Below are 26,651 nucleotides of genomic sequence, written 5' to 3'. Positions count from 1 at the left end.
TGGACGGCAGGACCACCATGTCCAGCAGATGAGGCCACAAACAATAGTTCAGCAGAATGTAGTCAATCCGTGAGGAGTGCCCTACTCTGTTGAACGTGTGGGCCCCCAATTGGTCTGAATTAGATCGACCATTGGTTGCTCTGAGACCATGCTCCAAACAGAGGGCATTAAGATCGATGGCATTTTGATTCCATCTCCTGATTGGCGTAATTTGCAGCGATGGGATACCTCTCCTAATGTCATCATCTCTATTGCCCAGCACATCGTCCACAGCAAGGGGTTCGAACGTACAGTTAAGGTCCCCGGCTAGCATAACAAAAGAGCCAGCCTTAACATTTCTTAGTTCCTCATTAATGCCAGTTGATGGCAAAGTGGACAAACCGCCCCTAGCACCTCTGATATAGATGTTAAAAATGTCAAGCACTTTCCCTCCACATGGTCCTCTAACTGTTAGCCTCTGAAGATCAGGCGACTTCGTGGCTATAAATTTGATGGAGTACCGCAAGGATATGCTTGCCCAAATTATCAACCCTCCCGAGGGACGCCCCTTCCCTCCGCTTGGGCGTATGGCGGGGACAAAGTAGGTGGTATACCCCATCTTGTGTTGTGGTTCCAGGCACCAAGTTTCCTGGAACAAGCAAATTCCAAACGATTCTATCAAAACATTCCAATCAGGTATGCCAATGTTTAGTGCAAGGCCGGCTATGTTCCAGCTAACTACCTTCAATGGGACACTAACACCCCCTTCCCGCCCCATTACTAAATCTCTTGCGAGAGGAGCAGTGGCGGTGAGTGTAACCACCTCGGTGATCGACAACGCCGCGGCCTCCGTGGATAAAGAAACCCTCTCCAGTGATTCCCTACTAGGCATAGACGACTCGGGTACTTCGAGGCGGGCCAACAGCGATTGCCCCCTAGAAGCAGTTGGTAGAGAAGGGGTACTGGTGGAAGACCCATCCAACTCCACTCCGAATGTTGGACTATCGCTTAGTGTCTCCCCAAATACCTCAACATGCCTCTCCTTTATTGGGCAGATTGCATGTCAGTAACTTTGCAAAAGCCGACCACGCGGCTGGCTTGGAGTATTACCAAATAAGCTAGATTGGAAGAGGCTTCCACAAGTCTGTCTGCCGCCTCTATCCTCCCACAAAAGAGGTCCAGCTGGCCTCCCTAACAAATTCGGGGGATTGAAGTAACTAAGATCGCGGATGCCAATTGAGCCCCCGCTGACTGTTGGACTATGCTCCCTCACGGGCCCACTGCATACATAACTAGCCACCCTTGGATCCTGAAAATTTACTATAATGCAATCCCCACTTATGTTTTTTTGCTTGGTGCCAATCCAGCCAACTCTCCTTACGTGGATGATCCGTCCCTCCCAAAGTTTGGGTAAGGGCCTGTTTTCTTTGAGCCAATAGAGAGTCTTATTATACAAATCATCGAAAGACTCATGCTTGCCCGGGCTAAGCACAGGCACCCCAGTCAAAACAGCTACATAGGGCTGGCAGGCAGGGGGAAGGTTAACATTATAAGCCCTGCCATCCCTTGATCCCTCACCTGTCTGCTGTACGTTGGCATTTACAGGCTTAACTAAATTAGGTATTGTGGTCTCGGGTGAGCTGAGGGCTGCGGGCATGGCGGCTATGGTGGTGAGGTTTACATTACCAGGGATGCCAGAAGCTATGGGGCATGTCGTCTTTTTATTTGGGATACTGTTTGCAGCCTTGGGGATCTTTGATTTATCTACAGGTATGATTGCTGATGGTCCTAATTTCCTCCCCAACCCTGCAGCCATAACAATAGGGTGCGAGACGCGATCAAACACTTCAGGTGCAACTAGTATGGTGCCTGCAGTGGTGGCTGTACTTTGTAGGGCTATAGGTGGCTCCCTGGTATCAGATCCCCCCCTGGGCCATCCTCCCTCGTTCTTAACTGCAATTTAATAAATGATTTTAGGGAGAAAAAATTGTCCAAAGTTGTCTGCTCCAATTTATCCACCCGCTCTGACAGCCCCCTGATTTTGTCTAACACCGGGAGAAGTAAGGATTTCAACATTTTCTCCAAGTTTGCAGAGGGAAAGGAATCCAGAGGTAAAGGCGCTGGGAGACCACCCGGCAATACTTCACAGCCACTGACCGCTGGCCCCCTCAATATGCCCTCCCCCTTCTCTCCCTGTAGCATGCATGGATCCCGCCCCACTGTATTATGTGGGCCACCCGTCCTGACATCAACCCGCCTAGGTCTCTTAAGGTTTTTGGCCAGTTTACTTTTCCGTGGGGTGGGCAATCTTTTCCTTTTAATGGGGACTGGATGTATATCCGCCTGTACCACTAGGACCGGTGGGGGGGGCAATATTGAGTGGGTAGGGGGATTAACCAAGGGCAGCAAAGAAGAGGCTGCCTCGTTAGCCATGTAATCTGGGGCCATAATGTTTTCAGCTTGGAGTACCGAGGCTGTCAGAATTTCCAGACCATCTATGCTTGCTCTCAGGGCCGCCACCCGAGGGTGGTCCAAGGGGGAGGGGGCAGGGACTAGGGGCTCCTGTGATCGCTCTGGGGAGGGTACTAAGGCTAATGAACCCAATGATGATCGTCTAGAACCGGAGGCCCCCCGTGATAGTCGGCGCTCAGCCATGCCGATTTCTTTATCAATCACGTTGGCCACACGGGTAATAAACCGATCCATGGTGCCAACCATACCCCCCTCGTCCCCCTCCCCTCCACCCCACCTCAGGATTTTACCTGAGCGAGTTGACATCCCTATAACAGGCCCAACCCAGATGAGGTAACACAACCCTGGGCACTAGCCTGAGGCAGCTGCGGACAGATGATAATAGTGCAAGCTGTTTTACGGGTGACAGGCTACGACATGACAGGGGGGTGGCCCAGCCCTGCCACCTCCTGCCCCGGACGGCCACAGACGGCCCGCCCTCTGCCCGGGCTCAGCCCGGCGCCACCCGCGCGCGTCCCGCGACGCGGAGGAATCAGTTTGAATTTATCGCCTCCAGGCGCGGAGGTGGGGCTGTGTGTGGGCGGTGTCAGTAGCGGGGCTTCTGGGAAGCGTAGTCCTGCTCCCACGCGATGCGCGCTGCTACCACCAGCAACAACAAGGGCAGCGGCGAGACCAGGGAAGACGCCAGCACCAGCGATCCTGCAGCACCCCTCACGAAACCCGGTACTGCCTCCCAGGTAGGTGCGCTATACTTAGTCGTCCCAAGCAAAGCTCCTGCTCCACTTAATCGTCCAAGGAAGGCTCCCGCTCCCCAGAGGAAACAGATTGAATTTATCGCCTCCAGGCGCGGAGGTGGGGCTGTGTGTGGGCGGTGTCAGTAGCGGGGCTTCTGGGAAGCATAGTCCTGCTCCCACGCGATGCGCGCTGCTACCACCAGCAACAACAAGGGCAGCGGCGAGACCATGGAAGACGCCAGCACCAGCGATCCTGCAGCACCCCTCACGAAACCCGGTACTGCCTCCCAGGTAGGTGCGCTATACTTAGTCGTCCCAAGCAAAGCTCCTGCTCCACTTAATCGTCCAATGCTGTCTCCACCTCCAGTAGTCAAGCTGGGCCAGAGAGGGTATAATTGTTTTGGACTGGGCTCAGAAACCCTTGCCACAAAGAGAAATGCGTTATAAATATTCGGGCCCTGACCCCAGGACTTTAGAAGTCTTTTGGATGAAGGAACCTGCCAAGAAGAAGAGCTGGAGAAGCTGTGAGGAGGAACTACCACTTTGCTGTGTGCTTTGCGTTGTTGGCCTGTAGTGGCTGCTTCTGTCTTGGGCAGAGAAAGGACTGGACTAAACTTTCTGCAACTTCTTTGTTTGAGGTTCTCCAAGGGCACGAGGCAGAGCTTGCCCCCTGTTTAAGAAGTCTCAGGAACAGCAAAGACTTCAAGTTCATCTGCTACCAGCACTGGGAACTGTGTGTTTTGTGCTGCAACGGAAGAAAAAGCAGCCTGATGCCATCAACGACGCCGCTGCTGGCTCTGTGTCCTAAAGGCACCGCAGAGGGCACTGCCGTACTTCATACCGCAGCCCTAGTCTCACCGTCGATGACGCACAACACCGCCACTGAGCTGCTGCTTGCACCGTGACCTGTGGGCACCGCACTTCGCACGGCGTCACTTCACAGCAACATCGACGCCGCTGCTTGCACTGTGATTTGAGGGCACCGCTCATAAGTTACACGACGCACCGCCCCGTCCCACACCGCAACCTTCACCTACCGACGCTGGCGCCATCGGCTCCAGTTCATCACCCGACTACAGTGCTTTAGCAATGACAAAGCCGTTGCCTGCACCATGACCTGCTGAAGAACCACACCCCCTTTTGCACCTCAGCCCTGGTCTCACCGATGTTGCTGAGCCGCTGCCTGCACCGCGACTTGAGGGCACTGCAGCCCTGACGCCCGGCGTCGCCAGCGCTCCTGAGTTCAACCACACGGAGTTCGATCTGCAATGTGTATAACTTCAAGGGCCCGACGACTCGTGCACTGACCTCTGTAACTGACACCGGCTCTTCAAGGCTCATTGCGAGGCCACAGACGCCCTGAATTTCTAAAGGTACTGTTTGTGGGTCCTCCCGACACCGTAGCTGGCCCGCAACGCTGCGGTCAGCCAGGACTGTTTGGATTTGTTGTTCATGATGCCGTGATAGCCCTGGACGGAGTTGTCGACTTCAAAGAACTATATTTTAAGTCTGTTATTACTTATAGATATTTCTAAGAACTGTATGGTGGATTTGTATCATTTTTGGTCTTGTTTTGCACCGATAAAATATTGGATATTTTTCTAAAACTGGTGTGATGTCCTTTTGTAGTGTTTTCACTGTATAACTGTTGGTTATGTGCAAATGCTTTACACACTGCCTCTGAGATAAGCCTGACTGCTTGTGCCAAGCTACCAAGGGGTTGAGCGGGGGTTATTTTAGAAGTGTGTCCCCTTTATCCTGACTAGGAAGGAGGGTTCCTACTTGGGCAGGGTAACAACCTGCCAACTAGAGACCCCCATTTCTAACAATAGTCATGTAAAAAACGTTGCAGATGTACAATTGCTTAATTCCAGTGGCCCTGACTACATGTTAAGAGTGATTGCCCCAGAGAAATACAAACTCAGGATTTAAAACATCACATAGTGATTTGGGTTTTCCCTACTTAAAAATATTTATCATTATCCAAATCGATTCTTTGATCTGCATGTTACACTTTATGCTTTGCAAGAGGTGCATTATCCTGTTTGCTTCTTTATGATGAGACAAAACTGTGATTAGTGAAAACTCGCATCTCTCCAAGATACACATTAATCACCAGAGTTAAATAGATATTTTTGTTATGGCCTGAAAATGGCAGGCTTTCAAATCACCCAGAAGTCTTTGCCTTTAATCCTGTCGGATAATTCAAAATGCAGCAGTTCTCCAGCATGGCTCCTTGACAAAAGCACAATGCTGTGCCCTAGGCCGATGCAGGAGAAGACACACCACATGCTGTAACTACAATAGGGCCCATTGTCATTCTTTATCTGACAATCAGCCTCAGTCAGAAGGACAGTGGCCCAGTTCCCAGTCTGAGTGAGGTCAGGGAGGGGATGCTGCAGCCTCTACAGTTAAAAGAGAAGTGCGAACTGGCCCCAATAGTGAGAACTTTTAAACTCTTGGGCCTTCTCGCAGGGGAACAGCACAGCTTGCTGCAATCCCCAAAATTACGGACAAAAGGCGTCCGTAAAAGGAATAATGACAGACAATGGATGTGATACCAAAATAAAGGATGGTCTGTGAAATTTACGGATGGTTGGACATCCTAGGGTACGAGGGGCAGGCAGTCAGGAACATAGTCACCTCCGTTTTGCCTCCATTAAGAGTGGGAGAGTTGGAATCCAGCCACCTATCAACTTCCTGTGAGAAATGTCTGAGGTTAAAGGCAGCCTTCATGGGATTTTCATCTAGCCTGATTATTAGCTGGTTTTTATAGCATATATAAAAAAGATATGGCAAAGGATAAAATTAATTTTGCCAGAGGGACTACATACAAGTTGAGCAACCAAGGGCTTAGGACCGACCAGTGTGGCACCTTGGTGTGATGGCCTTGGGAGTAGAGCAGTAGCCTGCCAGTCTCACCGTTTGGGACCAATCCTGGAGAAATTAGGTGAACCAACTGAAAAGTGTCCCTGCAATACCAACTTGTTTTAATTGACTGGGCAGGAGGGTGTGTGAGATGATATAGAATGGTGCTGATAAATCGAGCAACCTCGGGGTACACACTGCATCTTTTTCTCTTGTTTGTAACAGGACAGTGGCCGCACTGAAACCTCTTCGAAAGCCAGATTGATTTACAAGAAAAAGTTAGTTAAGTTCCATAAACTCCATCATATGGGTGTGCCCCAGCGTTTCAGTACGTTTGGTGTATGTTGGTAAAAGAGAAATTGGCAGATAAGTTGATAGCACCTTAGGATCTAGTGAAGGTTGTTTTAGATAGGTGTAGCCATGGCCAATTTACATGCCTGCGGTACGCAGCCTGAAAATAAGGAAGCAGTACTCTGCTTAGTGGAGGTATACAAATTTCTGCCACCTTTTTGTGGTGGTGATCTGGCGCAACATCAGATGGAGCAGAAGTCATGGTCATAAAGACCGTATGCACTTCTTTATCTTTCATTACTTCAATAAAAGTAAACCACTGTGACTCAGGCTCTTGTTTCCTCAAATGTATTTTGATAGGTAGAAAATTTGCCTACTAAGTTACCTATCTTCTTGTAAAAATAAATAGGTCCTCACATTATTCTTGCAATGGAGTAATCTAGTTACTGTCTGAGGATACCTCACAAGCAGCTATACGTTAATTGATCGATGGTTTGGATGCATTTCAATTCACGCAAAAAGTTGGTAGCCCTACCCACTCAAAAGGCAATTTATTGGACCCTATCTTTACCAACCTCGAAAATCTCTCGGCCGGGGACCCCATTCCGGTGCCCTGGTCTGATCATTTCTTAATTCCTTTCACATGGGCCCTGCAGGCTGTCTCTACGTTGGCCACAGGAGCCAAAAAACAGGCTTGTACATGGTCCAAACTACCAATAGAGTCATGGGCAACGACCCTTGAAAACTCTAGACCAATATTTGACCCAAATCCTATCACCGCAAATGAAAAATTCAATGAGTGACTTGAGTTATCACTGAATATGGTCCTTCCAAAAAAAGGAACATATAATAAGGCAGGAACCAAGCGTAACCCTTGGTACTCCCCAAAACTCTGTGAACTCAAGCAGGCATACAAAAGAACCGAAAGGAAATGGAGGAAGAACTTTTCAGCTAGTCATAAAGAGAACTATAGAGAGGCTATAAAAATCTATAAAGCCGAAATAAAATCCACTCAAGCTCTCTATTATGAAGAGAGAATCACAGCAGCTGCCAATTCTCCTTGCAAATTTTTCTGCATTGCGAAGGCTCTGCTCACATCCCCCTCTCCTCCCATTGTATCTGAGGATACTTCAGTTCGCTGCAATAAAATGGCAGAGTTCTTTTCCAATAAAATACAAGTCATATATACCTCCTTCCCTCAGGTAATAGCTCTGCAAAATGCAGTAGTGAGGGATAAGAGGTCCCAAGACAGAGTTGGTTTAATTGAAGAAATCCCCCCTCTTAATCTGACTACTTTGCAAGGTATTCTAAGTAAATTAAAATCTGGCTCCCCCATAGACCCGGCCCCTCCAGTATTTTAAACTTATCTCAGAAACGCTGTCTCCAGCCATTCTTGACCTGATTAATGCCTCATTCTCATCGGGACTTGTCCCCCCTTTGTGGAAGCGGGCAATGGTCAAAGCACTTTTTAAAAAAAACTACTTTGGACCCGGATGTGTGGAGCAATTATCGTCCCATCTCATTACTGCCAGGCATTAGCAAGATCACAGAGAAACATGTGAACTCTACACTCTCGTCTTTCCTGGAAAATAATAAAGATCATTCTTTCAGATCTTAGCGCAGCCTTCGACACGGTTAACCATCAGCTGTTGATCCAAAGGCTAGGTGAAGTGGGAGTGGCCGGGACAATGCTTAAATGGCTACACTCTTTTCTGGAGGATCGATTCTTTGAAGTTTTTAAAGATGGAATCTTCTCAAAACAGATGCCTCTTAATTGTGGGGTCCCCCAAGGGTCTTCCCTGAGGCCCACTCTTTTTAATGTATATTTGAGGTCTCTAGCAGACAAGGTCTTACCTTTTGGAGTCCAGATTGTCACCCATGCTGACGACACACTGCTGGTTGTCTCTCTCAACCAGCAGGAGCGCACTGGGCCTGGCCTTGCCCTGTGCCTGGAAAAAGTCTCTAGGTGGATGGAAGAGTCATATTTGAAATTTAATGGGTCAAAAAAGGAGTTAATGCTCCTTGGTAACCACAACAATTTAAAATTTTAAATGTAGGACTGTTCAGGCCCAGTTGTCTTGGCTCAGTCCCCCCCCGTAAGATCAAATCAAGAGTTTAGATGTCTGGCTTGATTGTAAGGAGCAAGGGCAGAAAGTAGCAGGGGGCTAATATGGGATTATAGGGATGATACGCAAAGTCCTCCCTCTGCCACCATTTCTTGCAAGAAGACTTATGGTTTAAGCACTCATCCTCTCCCGGCTTGACTACGCAAATGCCCTATATTTGGGAGCACCTTGCTCCTCGATAAGGAAATTACAAATTGTGCAAAATTGTGCGTCGCGCATGCTCCTGAACATTCCAAAGTGCCTTTCGGCTAAGCCTGCTTTGGCGGCACTTCATTTAATTTAATTTAATTGTGGGTTTATATAGCGCTAGAATCGACTCCCGGAGGAGTATCTCCACGCTTCGACCGCTGGGGAACCCGTCCTGGCTCACCCTGAGAGATGGTCCCTAATGGGTATCTCTAAGGTGCGACCAAGCATCCCCGGCGGTCTGGGGGGGCCGTTGTGAAGATGAGGCAAGCTAATGCCCAGAGTTGCCGAGTGTGGTGCCTGACTGGAGTAGGCACCGAGGCGAGAATTATCGAGCCCGCTGACCCTGGTCCACGACCCTGCCGCATCGGGAATCGAACCCTGGTCCCGGGCCGTCCTCTGCTTACGGGTCTGCCGCCTCTAACCAGTGAGCCACACCTCTCCACAATTGGCTCATTGGCTCTCTATTCAGGAGAGGATCCAGTTTAAGGCTTTGTACATGGCACTTCCAGGCAAGGGATCGCCAGATATTCATTCCCTTATTTTGCCGTACCGTCCGAATCGGGCTTTGAGGTCAGAGAATAAGCACCTGGTGGCAGTACCGAGAATCAGAAGAGCACGAAGTGGCGGCCTTCTCTTCTTGTATTATGTTGCCAAACTCTGGAAGCGCCTGCCCCTACAGATCCGTGTTCAACCAAATTACCTGACTTTTCAGAAACAAATTAAAACATAACTTTTTCCTTAACACTGCTCGGAGTCCGTGATTGAGCCGCTAGTAGCGCATGGATGCCTTCGGGTAACCAGGCTCTTTAAAAATGCTGTTTCATTTCATCATTTCTTTTTTTTTCTTTTTTTTTTTATAATTTTTTTTTTTTTATTATTATTTATTTTTGCCAAAAGAGAGAAAACGTACATAACATTAGTTAAAAAAACACAGTACATGAGCAAAATAGCCAAGCACAAAAAAGAGAGAGGAGGGGGATTGAGGGGGGAATGAAAAGAAGAATCAATATCATTTAGTCCCAGTGTAGACAGAGCCAAATTCGTTCTATTCTGACTCGAGAGGAGGGGCCCCTGACCTTAGCGAGAGCCATCTCCATCTCATACACCCCTCTCAATAACTGCCAGAACTCCGCAAGTGTTGGAGGTTTTGACTCAATCCAAACCCTGGCAATGCATAAGCGACAGCAAGCCATAATAATAGAAAATAAAGCAACAGAGATTAAGCCGGGGTCCTCTATTAATCCCAACAGTATCTCTTTCTCAGAAATAATAATATTACTGCCTGCCAAGTTACACAACTCCTTAGTAATCAGCGTCCAAAAAACAGAGAGTTCCGAGTAAGTTATAAACATATGTCTAATGTCTGCAGCAAAAAGTGAGCATTTAGGACAGCAGGTTTTTGGTGTCAAATTGGGCGTAGCGCACTTAGAGATAATTTCAGGCGTGTAATACAAGAGAAATAACATGCGGTGTTGCTGAAGTTTTAAATTAATAGAAGTAACAGAAGAATTGATAGTCAATAATGACCTATGCAAGTCTGCTGTATTTACACGAGTTCCAAAATAACGATTTAATTTTTCTACAGCCTGAGCGTCGTCGTCTGCTACACCTGTAAGAAAATGTTCATAGATTTTCCCTATACAACCCCTGCCTCTAATCTGTAGTAGTGAGCAAACGGGCTCCCCCAGTGCATTAGCAGTCACTAGACCTTCCCCATTGATAAAAAAATCTCTAATTTGCAAAAATTTTAAAAAAGAGTTGTTCGGGACCCCAAATTCGTCTCTAAGAGAAGAAAATGATCTAAAACCGTCCTGATCGTACAATTGCCCTAACTGTAGTACACCGCACCGTTGCCAGATCTTCCAAGCAAAATCACCAAATAGGGCCCCCAAATGGGGATTCCCCCTTAGATAAGTGCTTGCATGTAATTCAGGAATATTGTACGACTTTACTATGTCCCGCCAGATCCAAGTAGCGTGTCTCACTATCTTGAAGCGGACACGTTTGAAGTAATTCGGGTCAGACATCCTGGAGAGTACGAACCTATACTCCGGTCCGCATACTAACTGATATGCTAGCCACATTTGTGACATGCCAAAACCTTCCATCAGGCTCTGTAAACGCCTAGCAAAAGAAGCCCAAAAGTATAACTTAAAATCCGGCAGTCCAAAACCCCCCCTTTCATATGGCAGTTTAAGAAATTTAATAGCCCGCCTGGCCCTTTTATACCCCCAAATAAAACTGCCTATAATGCCATCCAGTCTTTTAAAAAATGAAAATGGAACCCGCAGAGGGATGCTCCTAAAAAGATACAAGAACTTTGGGAGGACGTTCATCTTGATAATATTACAACGCCCCCAGATGGTTAAAGGCAATTGGTGCCATTTACGCAAATCCGTAGCAACTTTCTTGAATAATGATTCATAATTAAGTTTCACTATTTCTTCCGTGTGGCTGTTAAGACTTACCCCTAAATAAGTGGCTTTTTGAGTAACACCCAAGGCGGGTGCGAGAGGGATAATTCCAATATTAGTTATTGTTTGAGTTTTATTAGTATTAAGCTTATACCCTGAGAATAATCCAAATCGCTGCGCTTCCGAGACAATCTCCCCCAAAGCTTGAACCGGGTCTGTAGTAAAGACAGCTATGTCGTCTGCGTAAGCAGTTATTTTAATATGAATATGATTATAAGAAACCGGACTGATATGCTGATTTCGTAGCAGATGGCGGATAAAAGGTTCAATGTATATTGCGAATAGCAAAGGTGAGAGGGGACACCCCTGCCGGGTGCCCCTCTGAATGTGAAATGGATCCGATATCAATCCATTAAGCCGAATAACAGCCGACGAATTCATATATATTTTCTGAATAGCCGAGACAAACTTGCGACCGATTCCTACTTCCAACATTATAGCCCAGAGTGCCCCCACGTTACTTGGTCGAAAGCCTTCTCGGCATCAAGCATTAGCATCGCTACTTTACCGCCCAAACAATGGGCAGCGTCAAACACGGCTATAGCGGTATTAATATGCGTTGTAGTATCCCGCCCGGGAACAAAGCCGTGCTGTTGGTCAGACACTATTAAGTGTATGGATGGTGCAAGACGTGAAGACAGAATTTTAGAAAAGATCTTAGCATCGTGATTGATGAGAGAGATTGGGCGATAAGAACCTCTCTCAGTTGGGGGTTTCCCCTTTTTAAGAAACACAATTATATTAGTCCGTTTCCAAGACGGGGGAGAGTCCCCACCATCCAATATATCGTTCGCCACCTTCAAAAAGACCGGACCAAGGGTTCTTATAAAGGTTCTATAGAACTCCAGGGGTAGAGCGTCCCCCCCAACGGCTTTCCCAAGGGGGAGAGCCTTGATTGCTTCAGCAATTTCCGCTCTATCCACGTCCCTATCCATTGAGACCGTGGTAGGAAAATTTAATACATTCATACCACTCTCCTGTAAATAAGCTGCCATCGCTTGTTGATCACAAGCCATATTATCGCTATAAAGGCCTATGTAAAATTGCCTAAATTGCTCCAGAATCTCTATAGATTGATGATACTTTAGGCCATCACCACCAATAACGCTCTTAATTTGGGTGTTGGCCCTGAAGTCCGCCAATTGATAGGCTAGTACCCGTCCAATCCTCTCCCCGTATTCGTATTGTTGAGCTCTAAATTTATGGTATTGGTTGGCAACTTTCTCCCTTAGCTCATGAGTAATCTTAGCTCTCACTATTATAAGTTGCCTATAGATCTCAACTTCCCGGGCATCCTTAGTTAATATTAAGTTAATATGCTGCTGCTCTAGTACCAAGTATTCCCTTCGTCCGGCCGCTGCCAGCCGTGATTTAGCCTGATTCTGTCGAAACAGATACTGTTGAGTGGTGCCCCTAACATATGCCTTAAGACTGTCCCACACTATAGACCATGAAGCAGTATGGGCATTAATGTCTATAAAATCCACTAATAGCCCTTGCATATATTGAATATAATCGTGGCTTTTGAGCAAATATTTGGGAAACGTAAAACCCCTTACAGTCCGCAGTGGTGTTGATCCTAAAAGTATTCTAAACAATAGGGGATTATGATCCGATGTGATTTTCTGACATATCTCAATGTTAGAATCTATAATTCTAGATTGATTTGTGAACACCATATCTATCCTGGAATATTGTCGATGTGGTTGCGAGAAATACGTAAAGCCATTGACTAGTGGATAAGCCTCCCGCCATAAGTCAACCAACTGATGTATACGCAATAAATCCTTAATGGCAGTCCTAGTATGTATCATTCTAGCCCTACCCGTAGTGTTTGTAGTGTCTAACTTCTGATCTAGTACACAATTAAAGTCTCCCATGACTATGAGTTCACCATCCCAGTCCAGCAACTCTGAATTTAAAAAAGAGATATCCTCTGGGTAGTCATTATTTGGGCCATAAACCACACAAATCGTGAGCTTCTGACCAAAGGCCAGGAGTTGAGCAATTACCCAGCGGCCTTTGCTGTCGCTAAGTGAATGGAGTACCGTAAATTTAGAAGTTCGCGCTTGCAATAGGGCAACACTACGTATTGACACAGTCTGGGTGGTGCACGTTATTAACTCAAACCCCATTTGTTTAAAAAGGCTGTGATCCTTAAAAGCCAAATGAGTCTCTGATAATCCAACAATCTGTGGTCTATATGCTTTCAATTCTTCCAACACTAATCGGCGCTTAGTAGAAGAGTTCAAACCAGCTACGTTCCAACACATTATATGAATTCTAGACATTGTCTTCCAATTATAATTCCTAACCAATATCCCTCCTTACCCCAGTCGAATCCTACAAAGCAGTCCCTTTGTATGCGTTTAACAATCTTTTGGCTTTTTTCAATTTTAACACCCCCCCCACCCCACCCCCTGCCCTTCCTACTCCAAAAGCACCCACCTTAGCCAGTGCTACCGTGCAATTTAACCCAACCAAAACCCTGAGAAGATGAACCTGGCCCCAACCCCCCACACCCCTGTGCCTACGGAAAAGAATCACCCCCTTCCCTGCTGTCATCAGTGACAGCACTAAACCAAAGTGCACCCCTAGATAACCGCCCCCCCCCCCTCCAACTGCCTTGACTGGCCAGTAAGCACAAATATGAAAGTACATCGTAAACCCCCCAAACGCATAACAGAAGTCGCAACTCATTAAAGACTAAATCTAAAGAACTATAAGTATAGAAAACCTCATTGCAAATGCGCCACCTCATTTCTTGAGATGTTGTTGCCATTTGGATAAGCTGTTTTTAGCCTCCTGCTCATTAAAGAAGATATGAGGGCGCCCATCTTTAATCACCTTAAGACGGGCAGGATCTTGTAAGAAAACTTGTGCGCCAACAGACTTAAAAGAGTCCATAAGCTGCCTGAGCCGCCACCTTCTATCCATGGTTTATTTACATAAATCAGATCGGACAAAGATAGACATTGAGTCAAATTGAACTGGAGTAGTTGGTCAGGCTTTGAAGAAGATGGCTTGTCTCAATAAAAAGTTCCCTATATACACCAACATTGGTTGCGAAAATTTAGAAGATCGAGAGGTGTTAGCAACTATAGGGAGCTGATGTGCTCTCTGAATTTGCGTATCCATGTCCCAGTCAGCAAGATCAGGAAATGCCTTTGAAAAAAGATTTACAATGAGTGCCCGAGCATCAGCACCCTCGCTTCCTTCAGGCCCCCCAAAGACCCTCAGGTTCTGGCGTCTTTTCCGGTTTTCTAGTTCCTCGACCTTAGATTGCATAATCGTCATCAAATGATCTTGGGCCTTAATTGAAGTACAGGTAGCGGCATTAACCTCCTCCACTTCGGCAACACGCTGTTGAAGATCTGAGACTAGAAGAGCAAGATTTGAAACCTTTGTAACAGCCTCCTCCAGAGCTAGTTTGATCTCCTGTCTGTCCGTTCTAGCCTGTTGAAGATAGCACTGAGTCTCCTCGTGTTGAGCCGCCAGCACTTGCAGCACTGTAGCTAGAGTGGGTTCCGGCTGCAGAGCCATCTTGGGGTTGAAAGCTTCACTGCCGCTATTCAAAAAACCACCAGCTGACACCACAGCCAATATGGCTGGCATCGAAGAGTTCTGCGGTGAGCTCAGAGCAGTGCCAGTATCTATTGTCCGCTTAGTTGCCAATGTGGGAACAAATACAGATACGGGTGCTGAAGAAGCTAAACCAGGAGTCAAGAGAGCCGGTGAGGGCTGCCCCCCTACTCTATTCATATAGTCCTTCTTTTCAGGTATTTTATCGGTGAGGGGGGTTTGGGTCGCTATGGGAGGAATTTGAGTGATGGGAGATGCAAAAGTCGCTGCACTTTCCAGATCTATAGGAAAAATCGCACCATCTCTGGCTTGAGCCATTACAGATTGCGCTGCACCTTCCGCTGTAGATAAAATTATAGGAGTAACAGGAGCGGACCTTGGTCTCTCTGATCGTGTTGCAGAGCCTGTTGTTGGTTTTGCCTGGCTGGTGGGTAAACCTATATTAGATAGTCGTGCAACTAAAGACTTCACCTCGCCTTTTGAAGACACCCACTTACGTAGCGGGCTTGCTCCTGAATCCTTATTCGGGGTGGTAGCAGCAGTTTTTATAGATCCTTTAGCCCCGGTTGTACCAACAGCTGCTTGTGTCTTAGTACTCCCCTGGCCACGGCCTTTTCCACCCCTACTACCAACACCGTTGATTTTCGGGCCTTTGTTTTTAAGTGCTTTTTCCGACCCTACTGTCACTCCTGTAATTTGGCTTGTGCACCCTATTGCCCCCCCTAATATACCTTTCAACTCTGCCTGCTTAGTGCCGGCGGCACACTCCCCCTCCACCGCTGTGGGTATGCTGCATGGATCAGAGGATGAACACGCGGCGTCAATAGTTTCAGACGGTGAAGACACAGCAGAAAGACCAGTATTGAAGATTTCCACGGGGTGAACAGTACTAGTTAAGCAGCGCTTCTGCATTAGAAATATACCTGCCGGTGCCCCACCAGACTTGACCATGCCGCACTCAATTGCCGCACTGAGTGTTTCGGCTATAGGAAAACCTGGAGTGGATGATTCTGGACCAATGGCTTGAAAAAGTGCTGTAGCTTGACCTGATTTTAGAAGATTCATGATAGGTTTGCCAAAGTTACTTGAAGTGTTCGTAATAGAAGAATTCACAGAGGCGCCTCCACGAATGCCCCTATCTAGACCAGATATCGAAGCAGAGTTAGGTTGAATATTACTGCTAGCCAACATTAGCTCCTCCTCATCATTAGTCTCCGGTGCAGCTTCTTGTGAGGGTTCCTGCTCTCCCCCTTGACCGGCCCTAGCCCGTCGAGTGCTCCGAGGAGGGGCCATCCCTATATTGCCCGGTCGTACAGCTGCTGATAGCCGCTTGCAGCACACTGATCCGAATCGGGTTTTTGCGAGTCTGGAGCCGGGACGCTAACTCGCAAAACGAGCGCCGAGGACTGCGCCGCTTATTTGCGTTAGGCGGCACATACACAAAAGTAGGTATTCTTCCAGTCGCGTTGTCTTGTTGAGTTTGTTTTTTGAGTCACCGGTGTTTTCACATCATTCCTGCTCCTTATTACCGTTCCAAGCGCGTTTTGGCGAGGCAAATCGTGGCCGTCAGTTGGAGCCACGGGGGAGAGGCTCTAAGAGGCGTCCTTCAGCGGCGGAACAGCGTCCGCCATCTTCCTTTCCGTGCTCAACACTCATTTCATCATTTCATTTCATTTCATTTCATTATTGTCAGCTGCAGGAGATGCCAGACTTTTAATAGAGTTTTAGGTTTAAAGCATTTTATTGAGACAAAACAAAACATGGGGGAGGGGGATAGGAGGTTAGGGTTACATACAATACAGTAAAAGAAAAAGGTGCAACTCAGGAGGGTTGGCGAAGGGTAGTTCGGTGGTCCAGAGGAAAAGCACAGTAAATGAAAGGCAAAAAATGCAATCTGTTGAATCCCCGCGTGCATATCCAACACCCCAAATCTGAGCAATGAAAGCCATTAGCAACTCAACAAAGCACAATCCAACCCCCCCCATCCCCCATCCCCCCAGTAAAGGGAAAAGAAAAGAAACAATACCCCAACTCCCCCGTCCAATGGCTCCGCACTAGGTTTATCCGCCCCAAAAAGCCCGCACCCCCCCCCCCCGAGGATCCCGTCTCACATTTAGTCTAGTCCGCCGGGATCACCGGTGGCGTCAGCCTAAGAAGCCTAAGATACCTCGGGCAGGTGAGCTCCCGGAATTCGGTGGACAGCAGCGCTAGGAAGGGTTGCCACAGCTCTTCAAATTGGTCTATCTCCCCCGCCACCATAAGCGACAACTTCTCCATTCCCAGCACATGCCAGAGCCTATGCAACCAACCCGTAATGGAGGGAACAGTGGTGGTGCGCCAGTGGATAAGGATGTTCTGGACCGCAGACCCCAGCGCAATCGCGATCTGCCTACCCCTGCGGGACGTCAGTGGGTACATTAGGTCATTGGGGAGGCCCAGCAAGACATACGCCGGAAAGCGCGGCAGCTCTATCTCAAAGTGCTTATCCACCTCGTCCAAAACTTCCTTCCAGTAAGCGGTCAGCACGGGGCAATCCCAAAGAATGTGTGAGAGGGTACCCTCCTGCCCGCAGCCCCGCCAGCACCCCTTGTCAGTGTGTCTATGCATTTCATACAGTCTCTCCGGGGTGTAGTACCAATAAGTGGACACCTTAGTAAAGGTCTCCGTAGGCCCGTATGATAAGCAGAGTGCCGCGCCTGATACGCAATTTTGTCCCATTCCTTGTGGCTGAGTGTCCTACCCAATTCTCTGTGCCAGCGCTCCCTCCCTGGGTTATAATAGTGAAACAGCGGGGGTTGTAGGTACTTGTACAAATCGGTAATTAGCTTAGCATCGGAGGTCCGGGTAACCAACCACCTCTCATACGGTGTAATTTGACGAGCAGCGGTGTCACGCACCTGGGGCTGGAGGGCCCAATGCCGAACCTGCATGTAGCGCAATCTGTCCAGCTCCGTCAGGCCGAATTCCCGCCGAAGTTGCTGAAAAGGAATCACGCCCTCCGGTCCATAGATCTGGAAGAGCACCCTGCAGCCCGCGTGCACCCAATGGGAAAAGCTCCCGGCTCCATCCCTGGGGAGAAGTCCGGGTTACCCACTATGGGTGTGAACGGCGAAGGGAAGGTGGTAAGGCCCCGAACCTCGCAGACTGCATCCCACACCCTCAGGGGGACCGCGTAACAAAAGAGGCGTAAAGGTTAGGGGGGCGATGCGCGCGGCGCAAGAATGGAACCTCTTGTAAGGTGCGGCCCGCCACTGCCTGGTCTTGAAAAAGCCAGTGTTTGTCGGACTCCCACCTGCTCCACTCCACCAGATATCACAGCTGCGCCGCCTGAAAGTACTTACGGAGGTCCGGGATACCGAGACCCCCCGCCTCCGGAGCAAGCGTGGAGAGGACCCTCTTCATCCGCAGCTTGCGGCCCTGCCAGACAAAGCGGGAGATGTCAGCCTGCGTTTGTCGTATCCAGCCCACCGGGGGCTGGAGAGGTAGGGCCCGAAAAAGATACAGTATCTGGGGCAACACCGTCATCTTAACCGCCGCGATTCGCCCCAGCCAGGACAGTAGGCCCTTGCTCCAGCGGCCAAGCTCCTCCTTGATCTTCCTGTTGAGGGAGGTATAATTGGCCGCAACCATCTCCGGTAATGTGGGCGCCAGCAGAATCCCCAGGTATGGCACCGTGGACGAGGACCACTGCATGGGGAAGAGTCGCTGAAGGTCCCTCCTGGTATCCGCAACCAGGGACACATCTAACGCCACCGACTTGCTCATATTCATTTTGAAGCCGGCCACACGTGCAAAGGTGTCCAGTTCCTGGATGCAAGCAGGCAGCGACCTCCTAGGGTCGTCCAAGGTCAACAGGACATCGTCCGCATAGAGGCTAACCGTGTGGACATACTGGCCCATCTGGACCCCAATAGCATCCGGGTTGTTGCGAATCCTCTGAGCAAACGGCTCCATGTAGAGGGCAAACAGAAGCGGCGAGAGGGGGCAGCCCTGCCTCGTGCCGCGTTCGATAGCAAATCCACCGGAGCTACACCCATTGACCCGCACCGACGCTGAAGGATGCTTATAACAGTTGAATACCATGGTGCGGAACTTATCACCGATTCCCAGTTTCCTGAGAACCAGCTCGAGATACGGCCAATGAACTCTGTCGAAGGCCTTCTCCACATCAACGGACAGCAGCATCCGCTCCCCCGGGATCCGCGAGGCCTTCTCCAGAACATGCGTCACCCGCTTGGTATTGTCAACCGTCTGTCTGCCGGGTACAAAGCCAGCCTGGTCCGCCTCCACCAGTCCGGGGAGGTGCGGGCCCAGCCTGGACGCTAGAATCCCCGTATACAACTTGAGGTCGACATTTAAAAGCGAAATGGGTCGATACGAACCGCAGAAGGCCCGGTCTTTCCCAGGTTTCGGGATTACCGAGACCGTCGCACTCAGGAGATCCGGTGGGATGGCTCCCGGTTCGGAGAACGAATTAAATAGCCGAGCAAGGACAGGGGCCACAGCCGTGCAAAAAACCTTATAAAACAGAGACGTGTACCCGTCTGGGCCCGGGGCCTTACCATGCTTCAGCCGCGCTATAGCGGAAATCACTTCCTCAACATGGATATCCCGCTCCAGATGGTCCGCCTGAGCAGGATCCAGCACCGGAAGGGCCACTGACTCCAAATAGTCTTCGGCGTCCCGCGGCGAGGAGGGCTCCTCAGCATACAGCGCCTCGTAGAAGCTGCGGAAGGATTCCGCTACCTCTGCGTCCCCAGAAACGACCACCCCGTCCGTACCCACCAGTTCCTTCACGACGCTACGCTTCCGCGTGCCCCGTAGCCGGTGTGCCAGGAGCTTACCACATTTGTAGAAGGCATGCTTCAAGCGCAAGGCGGCATACTCCGCCCTATCAAGATCCAGTGCCGACAGGAGTTTCCTCGCAGCCTTCAACTGCCTCCACACCCTTGGAGCCCCCGTACGGCGGTGGACCTGCTCAAGCTCCCGGACCTGAACGGTCAGCTCGTCCCTTTCCCGTTGCCGCTCCCTATTTTCGGCTGAGGAGATGGAAATAAATTCCCCCCGGAGGACTGACTTCAATGCCGCCCACTGTGTCGCTTGTGAAGTGTCGGTGTTGCTATTGTGAGTTAAGTAATCCTGTATGACCTCCCCAATGCGTTTCACTACAGACTTTTTGTGTAAAAGGGTATCTCGAAGGCGCCACACCCCCCTAGAGGGAGAGGCCGCCGGCCACTTGAAAACGCCGGCGACTGGTGCATGGTCAGACAGGGTCAGGACCCCAATGTCCGCCGCTGTGGCGGCGGCGCGCATCGGTCCACTCACCAGAAGATAGTCCAGCCGTGAGTAGGTTCGGTGTGCGTGTGAAAAGTAAGAGTAGTCCCTATCAGTGGGGTGCATGGAGCGCCAAAGGTCGTGTAAGTCCATTTCCGCAATCCGGGCCTTCACAGCCTGGGACAGTTCCCCCGTCTGCGGGGAGCGCTGCGCCGACCTGTCCATCACAGAATCGAAGACAATATTAAGATCTCCCCCCAAGATGACATGGCGGTCGGGAGAAGCAGTGACGTCCACCAACACGGAGTCCAAGAAACGCTCTTGGTGGTCATTTGGGCTATAAACGGAGCCGACCGTGAACGCTATGCCTCCTAAGTGCATGCGATACGCAAGAAGCCTCCCCTTCTGTTCAGCATACTTATACAAAACCTCCCCCCTAAAGGAGCTCGCTAGAAGAATGGCTACCCCCGCAGTCTTGTTCGCTGCCGAGGAGAAGAACTGGGTGGGGAACTTAGCAGAGTGCAGCCTATGGCAATCCCGGGACAATAAGTGGGTCTCCTGCAAGAGGCAAATGTCCGCCTGCGTCCCCTCCAGCAAAGATAAGATCGCTCTGCGCTTCACAGGGTTATTCAGACCCTTAACATTAAGGGTCACTACCTTTAGGTCCGACATTCCTCCCGGGGATCAGGAACGCTGTGCAATGGGCAAGGGATCAGCGGGTGGGGCGCGCGGGGCAGTTGCGCGGGACAAGCCAAAACAGACCAAGCGTGGGCACGGACGACATCGGACGGGACTTCCCCAACCCCAGAACAACCCCTACACCCACCCAAAACACAACCATGGTAACTAGCCAAATGCAAACTTAAACACCCCATTGTCCCAGTCAAGCCCCAAACGGGCAAGTCCGTAGAAAAAAGCAAAGTGGACGTTCAGCCACTCACCTCCATCCGCTCCCTCCCGACCCCCCCGCCCCATACCCAGCATTAAAGAAGCTGAGAGCATCTCCCCCCGGAGTGAGTGTTAGGCCGTCATGGCCACGCCGGTGGAGCCGGCCGAGTCCCTGGCCGCCGCCCTCAAAGCGTCGGCCATGTCCGCCCTGATAGTAGGGGAATCAGGACGCCCTGCGCTGGCCGCCGATTGTCTCCTCGTCGACCTCCGCCGGCTCCGTCTCTCTGAGCGCCTCCACGACAGTGTAGCCCCTTCCTCCTCCGCCACCGTAAGCCCCAGGACCCCACAAATGTCCTGCAAGGAGCGTAACTGATGCAGCACCCCATTCCACCGGAAGATCAGGCGGAAGGGATGTCCCCAAGAGTACGGCGTCTCGTGTTCGCGCAGAAAGTCAGTGGCAATCCTGAAGGACCTGCGTTTCTGCAGCGTGATGGCGGATAGGTCCTGATAAAGCGCTACAGGCCGCTCCCGGAAAGTCAGGGGCTGTTTCCTGCGGGCCTCAGTCATGATGCGTTCCTTCAGCGGGAAGTCGGGCAGGAAAGCCAAAATGTCCGATGGGGGTGCCGATGACTGGCGCTGCCGGCCAACCCTGTGTGCCCTATCAATGCGAATAGGGAAGTCTGCAGCTTCCCCCAGGATCACCCGGAACAGGTCTTGCAGATAGCCCACCAAGTCGGTCCCTTCGTCCGTGGACGGCACACCACGCACTCGGATGTTGTTCCTCCGTGACCTGTTCTCAAGGTCCTCAGAGTGGGCCTGGAGCTCAACACACTGCTCCCGGAGGCGGAGAACGTCCTGTTGAAGATGGACTATCTCCTCGTCCCGACGTTGGGCCGCCGTCTCCACCGTCTCAACTCGCTCGCCAAGGCCCTCCACTTCTCTACGCACTTCCCGGACCTCGCTGGCCACTTCCCGCTTCAGCGTCTGGAAGTCCTCTTTGAGGGAGCTAAACAGGTCTTCCATAAAGGACCTCGTGACCGGTGGCTCCCCCCCAGTCACATCCGCCGAGGCCCGGGAAGACCCCGGCGAGGGCTGTGTTCTGTCCCGCAGTTGCTGGGCCCTGCCAAGCATGTCCGGCAGGGTGCGGTCCCCCTTCCTCGAACCGCCTCTTCCAGTCATCGCAAACGCTGCAGTCGATGAGTGGGCACAGGTCCAGCCACCTCAGGAATGCCCAGCCGCTGGCAAGCGCTCGACGTGGGGATCCCCCTGCAAGCAGAGTCGCTGCGTCACAGGCGACAAGATGGCGGTTCAGTCCGGGCACCGCCAGCCGCGGGCGCCCATCCGAGACAGCAATTGAAAGCTATAGTAGGGGGCTCCTTATCAGCACGTCCCTTAGAGAGGTAGCCCGGCAGCGGTGGCGGGCACATACATCCGCCAGCAAAGGCTCCGGTGAAGGCCAACAACACCGATCCCTCGGGGACAAAATGGCGGCAGGGCGGGGCAGGGCAGAACGGCCAGGCCCGGCGACACCACCGGGGCCCCCTAGAAACACAGCAATCTGAGAAGTTCCACAGCCGGTTTCACTCTGTCACACACAAGGGCCCAGATGGTCCGACCCCAACAGTGAGTCCGCCGTACTTCGGCCAAGGGACCGGGGCCCACACAGTGCGGGGCGTCGCCGACACAAGTCTGAGCGCCAAAGCACACGTCCAAAGTCCTCCGCGCCGCCGGGTCCCAGCCCGCAAAGCTCCTTTATCCTCCGTCGAGCGACGGGTCAGACTTCCTCCAGATCGTCAGCTTTCAGCACCAGGCCCAGCCGAGGCGCCCGGACAGCACTCCGATTCGCTCCGCCACCCAGGCTCTCCGTCGCTCCTCGAACTTTGATCGGACTTTTGGGGTACTTTCCCCGAGGCGATCAGGGCCAAAGCGACATCAACGTGCGCGCCAGGTGCTCCGCCGCACTCCTCTCACACGCTGAGCATCAGCGGGGGGAGAAAAGCGTACGAAAAGGGCTCGAGCTTAGTCGGGCCGGAGGAGCTGCGGGAGGAAGCGTCCGCTCACCCCGCCATCTTGGCCACGCCCCCTTAATAGAGTTTTAAATACTCTCTGACAGGATTTTTATCAATCAATGGTATGCTTGTAATTTATTTTCTATAGAGGAGCTTGTTGGCATCAACTGAGTTTGCAATCCATTGAGCTATGATTTGTGAATTTGTCACGTGATTTACTTGGAATCAGAACAGGAATGGGACACGACAGGGAGGTTTCCCATTCTGCCACGTTCACTTTAATCCATGTTTTGTGGAGCTTTGTCTGTTTCTGGGCCTTTGAAGTGGAATTGGAATTCTTTTGAGCATCTAAAATGATCAAATGGTAGTACGTCCAGATTAAAGGAATAGTCTCTTTAAAATGAATGCATGGTTGGAGGGGCTGTGGCCAAGTAGGCAACCTAGTACATCTACTGTGGGAGTGCGTACACCTTCAACCCTACTGGACTCAGGTGCTGGATGAGGTGGACAAGCACTTCGAGACTGAGATACCACGCTTCCCAGCCTATGTCCTAATGAGTCTCCCCAATCCCTTGACCTATCCACTAAAATCTCGCAGCGGTAGACAGATAGCTATTGCACTAGGGTCACCAACAAAAAACATACTTATACATTGGCGCACTCCCAATTCCCCAACTCTTATGGGTTGGCTGCACTGCCTGTGGCATGTTCTTGGGATGGAGAAGCTAGCACTCACCATGGCAGGGGAGGGAACTAAATATGAGGAGCTGTGGCAACCATTTCTGTCATTGTTAGCTGCTGAATTTCGAGAGGTCACGTGCCCCCGGTATCTACGATTGCTGCGACTTACATAAGTGGGGCAGCGGGACTGCTGAGGGGATAGATGTAGAGTTCACATAGCTTGAGTGGTGGACGTGGAGCAGGAGGAGGGGAGGGGGGTTGGAGGGAAGGGGTTAGAGATCGGGGGGGGGATCTCTTCTTGGGTTCCTTTTTTGTTTTTTCTCCCCCTCCTTTTTTTTTTTTTTTTGCATTTTATTGTTAAATTTTCTATGTATTATTTCACAACAGGGCGCATACAGCTGGGGCAGTGCTTTACAGTCACTGTGTTCAGTGGTATCATTATCGCAATATATGAGAATAGCTGTATGTATGTGGTTATGTTTATTGCCTTGCAAATTAATAAAAACATTTAAACCATAAAATGAATGCATGCTTGTAAGCTAAGCGCTGGAATCGGAGTATGGCCGTTGGATGGTGATGGCATTCACATTTCCACTGTTGCTGAAAAGTCATGCCACAAATATATAAAATCCAAATTATATTTGTTTTAATTATGTAATATGTCCTTTTTCTTACTGGATTGTTCAGTTGAAATGTTGAACAATAAAATTTGGGGAAAAACGTTGCCACTATTTGACAAATATCTCATTAGTTGAAAATAATTGTGTGCCGTAAGTTAATAAATATGCACCAACACGAATTCCTTTTTTAGAAAACTAGGAGGCAGAATCAAGTCTGCAATGGAAACATACATATTGCTATTACTTGCAAAGCAACCTCAGTCTCTTTCTGCAGTCAAGATTCGTGCTAAATTAATCAACATTATTAAATAGTATTTTTTCATGTGTATGTTTAAATCTTACATTACATTGTACAGTGAAAATGCTGTTCCAGTCGCATATCATTAAGTAGCACTTCGCTGAATAACCCATTGTATTCATGTTCAATTCTTTTATCTTGCACCATATATTTATTAAGGGATAAATGCTTCAGGGACATCAGATATTGAACTGAATACTATTTTAAAAGTAGTCATTACTTCTACCCTTTACTGACTTTATAAATATCCACCTTGACAATGTGGTAAATGAACTATAGATGGAGCTCTTGTACAAATGATTGCTGTGCCACAGACAGTTATTTTTTGTTTAAGTTTCTCCAGCATGGCAGCAGAATGCCGTGCCCTAGGCCGATGCAGGAGAAGACACACCACATGCTGGTACTAAAATAGGGCCCATTGTCATTGTTTGTGTGATAATCAGCTGCATTCAGAATGACAGTTGGCCAGTCCACAGTCTGTGCGAGGTCAGGGAGGGGCCGCTGCAGCCTCTACAGTTTAAAAGAGAAGTGTGAGCTGGCCCCGATTGTTAGAGCTTTTAAACTCTTGGGGCTTCTCGCAGGGGGCAGCACAGCTTACTGCAATCCCCAACATTACAACCAAAAGGCTACCATAAAAGGAATGATGACGGACAACGGACATGATACCAAAATAACGGACGTCAGTTAAATTTACGGATGGTTGGACACCCTAGTTCAGACTTGAAATAAGTTCAAATACTAGATTTTGAGGACACGGAGTCGTAGGAGGACTAGCTGTGCTCAGAAGAGGGAGCAGGGTGCTTGGTGAATGGAAGGGGAATTTGTGTGAAAGGGGAGAGGAGTCAGGATCTTTTCGGTGTGTTTATGTGTGATATAGGCACTGGGCCAATCTTCTTATCATTTGTTATCCAATAGACCTTTTTCGCCAACTGAGAGGTAAAGGGAGTTAGCATTTATTCAAACAGTCTCATTAACAGTGCAATCAATTTCACTACACAATGAGGACCAGAATCAGTGACTACAGTTAAGAAGGTTTATTACAGGTTAGCAGTCAAGTTATGCTGTAAAGATACAGAATGACCAATGGATAACCCAACCCCCTAAAGAAGTGGGTGAAGTCTAAAATCATCATAATTAATGGGAAAATTCAGGGAAGTACAGGAAAGTGTCTGCATTTCAGAAGCTCGGTCAAGAGTCTTCTTGGGTCACGAAATGAGTGTTAGCCTAAGCCACACTAAGCCCGAGTCAAAGAGGATAAGCATAGAGGTCTACACCTCTCAAAGTCCAAAGGAAACTGTTGTAACCTCCGACAGTGTAAACACCAGTTCTTACCACCTACATCTCCAAAGCATCACCCCTTTTTTCACATCATTACGGGTTCCATTGTCCTTTCCATTCTCAAGATGTGAGCTGAAACAATCACCAACTATCTCAGGCCAAACCTGGGAACAATATTGTCCTTGATTACCTGAGACTCCTTGCAACATTAATAAATGGAAACTTTCAATTGACGATCTGGCTCTCCATGTTTCTTGTCAAGGTCTCCTTCTCAGACTCTTTCAATCACTAGTACAGTGTTAAATCCCTTCTCTAACTTACAATCCATGTAAACATACCTGCAAGGAAAAGACACGCAAGCAGAACATAAAAAGCAGTATTTTATACGGAAAGAAATATGGGCCTAGTCTTGGCAAGTTAACACATTAAATCAATGTGCACATTTAAGATATGTATGCACATTCAACCACAAATGAATGGAAGATGTCAGTACATTAGATTCAGGTTACACATTGCATACAATGAAATAACTTTAGTACATGCATATAAATGTGACTAAGAGTTGCATTATAAATGCAAAAATGAAACATTAGTGGACACATTACATAAATCCTTTTCGTTTCTAAAGTAAATACATTTTAGTAGTGTAAGGAATGTTTTACTCCATCACCTAAACAATAAATGTTGTTTAGTACAGTTAAGGCACACAATGTATATATGAGTCTCTGATTCTAAAGTGAATGCACATCAATAGTGATGTCAAGTGCAACACTTACATTAATTTCACTAGGACACACAGAGTACTTGTGCCAGGTGCACATATATATTACATAAAAATAACATGTAAAGGTGAAGCCAAAATTACGATGCTCTATGTGTGACCAGCGG

This window comes from Triturus cristatus, chromosome 3_2 (assembly GCF_964204655.1).
Source record: "Triturus cristatus chromosome 3_2, aTriCri1.1, whole genome shotgun sequence".
In the NCBI taxonomy this organism is placed as follows: domain Eukaryota; kingdom Metazoa; phylum Chordata; class Amphibia; order Caudata; family Salamandridae; genus Triturus; species Triturus cristatus.
The sequence above is the reverse complement of the archived record's forward strand: the minus strand, read 5'-3'. Positions refer to the sequence as shown.